Raw genomic sequence first — 9,222 nt, 5'->3', positions numbered from 1 at the left:
ACTGAAAATAAAAGAATTCTAGTCGAGAGTTCCATAAATCAAAAAACCCAAAAAACGTTATTAAGAAAGTAAAAATATAAGCCCCATGATGCCAGAAAATGTGTGGCAACACTTTTTTTTTTTTTTTTTTTTGAGAAAGGGTTAGGTTAAGAATATCTATAGGGATTGAGGGTGTAATTCAGTAAAAGGTCCACTTGTCTAATATGTACAGGGTCCTGGTTTGCTTCCCAAAATTGCAAAAAGAACACATGTGTGTCTATGTTTAAAATTTTATGCATAAAAATTCTTATTAAAATGTATGAAAAGATAAATCAGTGATTTTTTTTTTTTTTTTAGGCAGAAAACCTAACAAAGCAAACTGTAACACTCTGGAAGGTGATTTTTCAAAGCTATATATTGAATCAGCTAAAAGACCTTCCAATAGTTGAAATAGTAATGACTTAGGCAATGACAGCAATGAATTATTGGATTACTTACAGAAATATTTATTCATGAACATACACTTTCATGAACCCATCTCTCTTATCAAACAAACAATTAAAATAAGCCACCAGGGGAAAGAAATAAACCCCTTCTGTGTAGAATTGCGGATCATATATACAAATATTTACTCTAAAAAAAAAAAAATGACTTTGGGGACAGTGAGGTGGCTCAGCAGGTCAAATCACTTGCCGCCAAACCTGATGACATGCATGCATCAATGATAAACACAATTTCTTTTTTTCTCCTGTTGTATGATATTTTGTTTGTGTTCTGACAAATAAAGCTTGCCTAGAGATCAGAGGACAGAGCTAGTCACTAGTTAACCATAGAGGCCAGGCAGTGGTGGCATACACCTTTAATCCCAGCACTTCCCAGGACAGGAAGATCAGGATTTCAAGGCCACTGTGGGCTACATGAGATCGAACCAGTCTAAAAGAGAAACAGAGCTGGGTGACCGTGGCACACACCTTTAATTCCAGCACTTGAAAGGATCATGCCTTTGATCCTAGCACTTGGGAGCTTGAGATAGGAGTATAAGGTGGGTGGAGACAGGATCTCAGCCCCCATTCAGTGTGAGGATTTGTAGAGACAGCATCTCCTCAATTCAGTCTGAAGATTCATAGAGGTAGGAAGTGGCTGCTACTCTGCTTCTCTGGCTCAGCCCTGGCCACAGCTTCTTAGCAAGTGTCCTAGGCCAGCCTCAAACCCAGGATCCTCCTGCCTCTCCCTCCATCAGTAAATCCTATGGGCAAGCATCACCATGACCAGTTGAGTATAGCTTGGTCCTGAACTGGGGCCCACAAGGCCACAGGCAAGCTGCTTTTACAAGAATTCATACCATTGGGCGCCAGATGTAGCATGAATCTTAAAAGTTCTTATTAATAAAAACAAACCTGGAGCCAGATACTGGAGTCAATGCTGGAAAATCAAAGAAGCAGAACAAGCCACAGCCACCTCACCTTGCTAATTCCGGGCTGATTGATCCTGTTTCCTCAGACTGGATGCCTCTCAGTCCTCATCCAGAATGAATCTCATCTGAACTGTGCTGCTCAAAAGACTAAAAGCTTAACCTGCCTCTAATTCCTCGTCCTCACGCCTTAAATATCTTTCTGCCTCTTGCCATTACTTCCTGGGATTAAAGACATGAGTCACCATGCTTGGCTGTTTTCCAGTGTGGCCTTGAACTCACAGAGATCCAGGCAGATCTCTGCCTCTGAAATGCTAGAATTAAAGGTGTGTGCTACCACTGTCTAACCTCTATGTTTTATATTGTGGCTGTTCTGTTCTCTGACCCCAGATAAGTTTATTAGCGTGCACAATATTTTGGGGAACACAATACCACCACAACAATATTCTCCAGCTTTTAGGGACTTTATTTTCCTTCCACCTCTTTTTCCCTTTGCAAAGGTGTCCGCAGATTGGTTCAGGACCTCTCAGTGGTGGCTCCAACCCACTCAGTGGACTGAGCTGTGGGAGCTCAGTCCTCATTGGCTGGCTAGGCACTTCAGTCTTCAGTAGGGCACATCTGAAGAGGTACAGAGGGCCCCTGCACACCCTCAGACCAGTCTACCCACTCTGGCTGAGCAGCAGTGACCTCAGGAAATGGTGTGCTCCTTTCACCCTGAAGTTCCTCCTTGGCCCAACCTTCTTAGCAGCAACCTGCTCCTCCTCAATCTTCTCAGGGTCTCTGTAGAAATAAAGATCAGGCATAAACTCCCATGGGTGCTCATGGGAGATAGTACCACGCATGTGGAGTACTTCCGTGGCCAGCATCCACATCAAACGCACTGAGTGAGCTCCCTTGTTACATGGGATGGTAATATATGCAGCATAAAGGGAAGTCTTTGTTACACAGAGCCATGGTGGGCAGGTTGATCCAAGAGGGCCTGGTGGTCAGCTCTGAGCTCAATCACCACTAGAAGCCATGACTCCCTCGAGACTGCTTGGATCTGCTTAGCAAAGGTCCCAGGGGTGAAGTGGCCAGCAATTGGAGTGGCTCTAGAGGTGGCAACACACTTCAACACAGCTACCTGGCCAGTGTTCCTGGAGGAGATGACGCTCACCTCAGCAGGGGTCTCAATCCAAGGTCTTCTTCAGATTTACGATGTAGATACCATCACTTTTCCTTCTGCATCTGTGCTGCTCCATCTGAAAGTCAACTAAGAGGGTTCCAGCCGCAACGAATTTGCAAACATCCTCCTCCTTCATCTGCAGGACATCAAGGGCTCCAGACATTGTCTAAGTTTCCCTATAAATTACAACAGGGGTCAAGAACAACACCCTTGCCGGGGGTGGGAGGGTTGGGGGGTGGGGGGTGGTGGTGGGGGTGGTGGTGGTGGTGGTGGTGGTGGTGGTGGTGGTGGTGGCGGCACACGCCTTTAATCCCAGCACTCAGGAGGCAGAGCCAGGCGGATCTCTGTGAGTTCCAGGCCAGCCTGGGCTACCGAGTGAGTCCCAGGAAAGACGCAAAGCTACACAGAGAAACCTTGTCTCAAAAAAGAGTAGTTCTACTGTGAGGCCATGTGACAAGTACTAGCTTGATGTGGTGGTTAAGGCTACAGTCACAGTGGAAAAGACATTGATAATAAGAATGAAACAATGAAAATGGAACTTTCCCATTTTGTCCTCCAGCCCTGTGGCCTTTTATCTTAGTTTCTCTGTAAATATAAAATGGTCTAATACATAACCTACTTGTGAAATACCAAATAACTGTTTAACAGAAGAAAATACAAAAATTAGTATTCCATAAAGACTCTCAAGATCATTACTGATTAAATAACTCCAAATTAAACCATGAGTAGATGCCACTGCACCTTGAATTTCTCAAGGTAGAAGATTGACCTCACCAAGTGTTAATGCAGACATGGAGACACTGGACTCTAGCATTTCTGACAGAATTCCAATAACTACTCTGAAAAACAAAGTATCAAGGGCTAGAAAAGTCAATGTGTGCCCATGATATGGTCCATCAGACTCCTAGGCATTGGTTGGAGAAAAATGAAGACATATCCTTATAAAAATATTTACAGTAACTTTATTCATAATACAGAGAAGTGGGATATAGTCAAGCTGACTCATGAACAAGTGTACATGTGAACTAGTGTCTTTGGGTTGGAGACATGGCTCACCCCAGTTCAGTCCCCACTACCCACATTGGTTGGCTCACAACTGCCTAAAACTCCAGCTCTAGGGGATCTGGCCTCCTCAAGCACCTGCATGTGTATGGTATGGTACATATAAACTAATGTAGACAAACACCCACATAATATAAATACATCTTTTTAAAAAGTCGTCTTATCCACAAAATGTAATCTCCTCATCATAAAAAAGAATCTGCTAATAGCATGAATGGCCCTCCAAATAATTATCTTGAATAAATGAAGCCATTTAAAAACAAACCTGTTGTGCATATAATATGTATATTATATGTACATAACTCTATTTGTCATCATTTATCAAATTTTGCACTTTACAGTTATACAATTTAGTGAAAGATATTTTCCATTCTTCTGAAGTGATTTGGAGATTTTTTACTAAGTTAGGGTTGTTTACTTGCAAATTTCTTATTGAATTCATTATAAATGTCAGTAATATACATGTTTGCCCAATTGATATAATCATATCATTTGACTTAGTGTTTTCACAGTAAAGCAATCTCACAATAAAGATAATGTCCATACTGTTTTAGTTAGAGAGGTCTGCATGGAAACTTAACTACCATATGGAGTAAGACAGCACAGTATTTTATACTTGATCTTAGACAAAAGACCTAAAACAGACACATGGTATTTTAAGAGACGGGCTCCACATGCATAAAATTTTGCTCACTAAGTGTAATATTGCTTTAGGAAGAAAGAGGTTGTAAGGAACTGATGGAAGGACTAAAGAGTGAATGAGAAAAAGGAGGAAGAAGGAAAAAAGGAAGAGAGAGGAAAGGAAGAAAGGAAGGGAGGAGGAGGACAGAAAGGAAGGGAGAGAGGGAGAGAGGAGGGAAGTGGAGTTGCGGGTGAAGGAGAGGAATTTGGAAGAAGGAAGCCACCTACCACACGCCAAAATTTTCACCCTCCAGTATCAATAACTCGAAATTCTGAAATCTCTTGCAGAAAATATGAAATGTTTTGTTTTACGATCAAAGAAAAGAAATACAAATACTCAGGATATGTATGAGATATGGTCCTAAATGGGAGTTAAATGGACCAGGACAGTAAACAATTACATGACTCACAGAGCAGGGTAGCAGAGCAGTAAGTACCATCCATCAAAAACTTGGAAAACAGTTGGTTACCATACAGAACCACAGGACTTGAGAAGTTAGCACACAGCATCGGGCTTCTGCTGTCTGAGATGTGTTAGTAAAATGCAACCCCTACATTGAAGTAAATTTATCTCAAATTTAGCATTCTCTTTCCTGCTATGACAAAGATTGGCTTTTTGTTTGTTTTCCAATGCATACTTCTCTTGGGCAGTGAATGTTTTCTTTTCTTCTCTAACTGAAATAACCTCTATTTTGCTTTTTAGCAATGTCTTAGTTAGGGTTTCTATTGCTGTGATAAAAAAACACCATGACCCAAAGTGACTTGAGGAGGAAAGAGTTTATTTCAGCATGTAGTTCCACATCACAGTCCGTCTCGGAGGAAACATCAAAGCAGGAACTCAAACAGGCCAGGAACCTGGGGACAGCAGCTAAAAAGAGGCCACTGAGGGTACTAGCTTGTTGCCTATGACTTGCTCAACCTGGTTTCTTATACCATCCTGGACCATCTGCCCAGTGTTTTCACTGCCCCCACAGCCGGGCCCTCCCATGCCAATCATTAATCAAGAAAAGACATTGCAGATATTCCTACAGGTAGATCTTACAAAGGCAATTTCTAAGTTGGGAGTCCCTCTTCCCAAATGACCCTAGCTTGTGTCATGAGGACATAAAACTAACAGAACACAGTTCACAAGGGGTTCTGAACTACCAATCTCTTACCGATTCTTAAACACAGCTGATCTTTTTAAGTAGTGTAAGTTGCCTGAGTTTTAAAATACTAAAATGAAGAAAGCATAGGTTGGGAGTATTGCTGAAGGAAATCCAGGGCTAGGATCTCTTTCCAGAACTGGAATGTGCAGCAAATTGTAGAACATGTGGGTTTAGAACAGAGGTAGGACATAGACTAGAGAATGTCTGAGCACTGTGTTGAGATAGAACACAGACTAGAGAATGTCTGAGCACTGTGTTGAGATAGAACACAGACTAGAGAATGTCTGAGCACTGTGTTATCAGCGATACAGCTACTGCCATGTTAGCAGGAAGCTGTGAATCATAGACACCTCCATGTTGAACTTCTAGACTGTTACCATTGGTAAATTTTAGAAAACCTCTTGGTATTCAAGTAATATTGCATTTCAGATTACAGATGAGGCTTTATCCACCTGTAGTTTTAATACTTCAAAACAAAACAAAACAAAACAAAAACAGACAATGTGGCTCAATGACTCTTCTAGAGAATATTCACTGTGAAAATATTACATACACACACACTTTAATACATTTCTTTGACTTTCAAAGAGTTAATAATAGGTAATTTAACTGATAGAAGATCCAATTACTGTCTTTTAATTTTGTTGTGCAGAATGGCCATGTAGTTTCTAGATTACACAGCACAGCTGTGGAGTTGTGAAACCAATGTTTATGTTTATTTTAGATTAAAAATTATAATTAAATAATAGCTGGTCAAATTAATGATTTGGCCATGCATGCTAAAACAGGCCTGTAGTCTCAGAAATTGGGAGATGGAGATAGGAGGACCAGTAGTTCAAGGCTACCCTCAGATACAGATATGATGAGTTTGAGGGCAGCCTGAGCTATAAGAGCCCTCTCTACCCTGCGAATAAATAAATAAATACATACATACATACATACATACATACATACATACATAAATGGATAAATAAATAGACATCACCAAAAATTAATTAATTAATTAAGCGACTTGAAGGGAAACTTTGAGCAAAAGAGAATAAAGATGTCATAGTATATATTAGTATCTCCAGCTTTGGAGAAAACTACTTATGAATTACTGATAATAGTATGGTCTGCTTCTTTATGCATATGGTGAAATCTTTGGTTCTAAATCTCAGTACACTGAGATTAAGCCCCCACTTGTTCCTGCCCCATCAGAAATGTGTTAATAAAATAACGGCTATTTCAAACATATTTCATTTGGGGTTATAGTATTGGACATTTCTCTGTGTGATGGTTAGGACTGGAATACCTAAGTTTCCTGCTCAAATAACAATATAAACTAACTTCTGTCAATGTGACTGTGCTTTGAATTAATTTCAACATAATAGCATTTTTTAAAAATTAAGATTATGTTGCACTTATTTGGTAAGAAAAAGTTCACACATATGTACGTACATGTGTATACACACACACACACACACACACACACACACACACACACACACACACACATACAGTCACTCACCCAATTAAACTAGGAGATGAGAGGAAGTGTCTTAATCACTGTTGTATGGCTATGAAGAAACACCAGAACCAAAGCAACTCTTATAAAAGGAAACATTGAATTGGCGAGTGCTTACAGTTTCAGAGGTTTAGTCCATTGCCATCATGTTGGGGAGCATGGTGACTCACAGGCAGACATGTTGCTGGAGAAGTTGAGAGTTCTACATCTAGATCCACAAGCAGCAGAAAGAGAGTCACTGGGCCTGACTTGAGCTTTTGAAACCTCAAAGCCCATCCCCAGTGGCATACTTCCTCTAACAAGGCCACACTTGCTCCAGCAAAATCTTTCCTCTTCACCTCTCTCAAGTAGTGCCATCCCCTGATGACCAAATGTTCAAATATATGAGCCTATGGGGGCTATTCTTATTCAAACCACCGCAGTAACCACAAAACAATAATGCCAGTATCTCTTAGGACTATTGTGTAGTAGGTTCACATACAAAACTTATTCTTCATCACTGCTCCCTCAGAACTTTATGGTTATGTATTACTGATGAGATCAAGAAATTTATCCAGGTCATGGTCATGCATGAATTTTCTATCTTTATAAGTCAGCCTGTATATGACATCCTTCCTTTATTCATTGAGCCATGGATTATTCTTTGGAAGTAACCAGCTCTTGTTCTTAATGGCTAGAGACGGGTGAGATTCATAAATTTGACAATTCCAAGTTCAATGTATATAGGCACATCCTGGCATTTGTGATGGGCCTGGCACATTTTGTCAGAGCTGCATGGAGGACAGTTCAGTCATGGCAGGAAGAGTTTGGAAGAGCTTCACCTGCCGTAGTGTCCCCATACCCACCTGACCACTGGTTCAACGCCTCCCCCACCTGCAACTGAGGGGTCTTCGCACCCACTCTTTTGGTATCTCTTGATGAGTCTGGGGCACTCTGAGAGAGAACAAAATTAGAAATGCTTAAAAAGCTGCACCTCTGAAGTGTTCTGCTCTTACAACCTACATTCTCTTCTCTTTGGCCAGAATGTTCCTGCAACTCCAAGTTGGGCCCAGATGTTTGGAGACATTGGATTAGCGGGAGTAGTCCCTGGGACTATGTGTATGGTTTATTTTGAGATGTGTGCTGTGGCTCTGGCTGCTGCTAGAAAGCTGTGGGTTCTTCTTTCCTTTTTGCCATAGGAGTTCTTTATAATTTCAGTAAAATTCTCTCCACAGGAAATAATGTCCTTTAATGCAGATTTCCTGCAGCCATCCACAAATACTTCTCTGTGGGGTTTTATGTTTCAACCATTTCAATGTGCTCATATCACTTTAAAATTCATTTTTACTTACATTCTTATGATTTTCACCCTGAATAGTAATTTTAGCCTTACATAGATTTTTTTTTGTCATGTTCTCTCTAAATCTTAAAGCCCTAGAAGTCTGAAGGATAAAGCAAAAATGTTCCTTTTCCTTGAACCTCATTTCAATGTAGAACAACATTAAGTATGAATATTAAGTCAAAGTAAAATTCTTCCTCATTGCTAATGTGTTTAGCTTGGCTTTCAAAATAAAACAGACTACTTCCCGGTAATTTATTTACATGACACCCTGGCTGCAGGTAAAACAATATTCTTGTTTGGGTGTCACCTACAAATACATGTTTTGTTTTGTTTTGTTTTGTTTTTTCCAACCTCTTGACTAATTCTGGTTTAAGCTTTTCAATTCCAGTCCCAATTTCAATAAACTTTATTGACATGGCAAGGAATGCAAGCATGGCCAGAATCCATAAATTATGTTTGTGACTTTAGGGCATCAAGTGTCACAGAAGTAATGGAATTTTTTTTTTCTTACATCTTCATTTTCCATTAAGTGAGAGAAATGGAAGAGGACACCGTAGCTCAAAGAAGACAGGAAAGTGGGGGAAATAGAGACTTCTCCACCCAACTACTTTCTAAAAGGAGCCAAGAGCAGGAAGCAAATATTTTTGTTCAGAAAATAAAAGAAATAACAATTCAAAGTTTTATTGCAAAGTAAAATTCAAATCTGAAATGACATTGAAGCTTTGTGAAGCTTAAAATTATACATTACAATCCCTTTTATAAGAAAAAAATTAAATTTACACATTCAAAATCGGTACTTAAAATAGTAAAGGGCATGCTATATATATAATTTATTGTCTCACAATGTTGTATGTATATATGATACATTCTGGTTACACTTATCCCTGTCCCCTATTTTATAACCCTGCCCAATGAGTCCTTCCTCCTCCCAACAAGTCTTTATCCCAC

The 9,222-nt window shown here is 40.0% G+C and overlaps 1 pseudogene; it reads right to left on the bottom strand.

The window, feature by feature from the left end:
• Window positions 1-1,906: 1,906 nt before the first annotated feature.
• On the bottom strand, window positions 1,907-2,718 carry LOC118570643 (annotated as a pseudogene).
• Between the last annotated feature and the right edge of the window lie 6,504 nt (window positions 2,719-9,222).

The sequence above is a fragment of the Onychomys torridus genome, chromosome 19 (genome assembly GCF_903995425.1).
Source record: "Onychomys torridus chromosome 19, mOncTor1.1, whole genome shotgun sequence".
In the NCBI taxonomy this organism is placed as follows: domain Eukaryota; kingdom Metazoa; phylum Chordata; class Mammalia; order Rodentia; family Cricetidae; genus Onychomys; species Onychomys torridus.
This window is presented reverse-complemented; position numbering and strand designations above follow the sequence as displayed.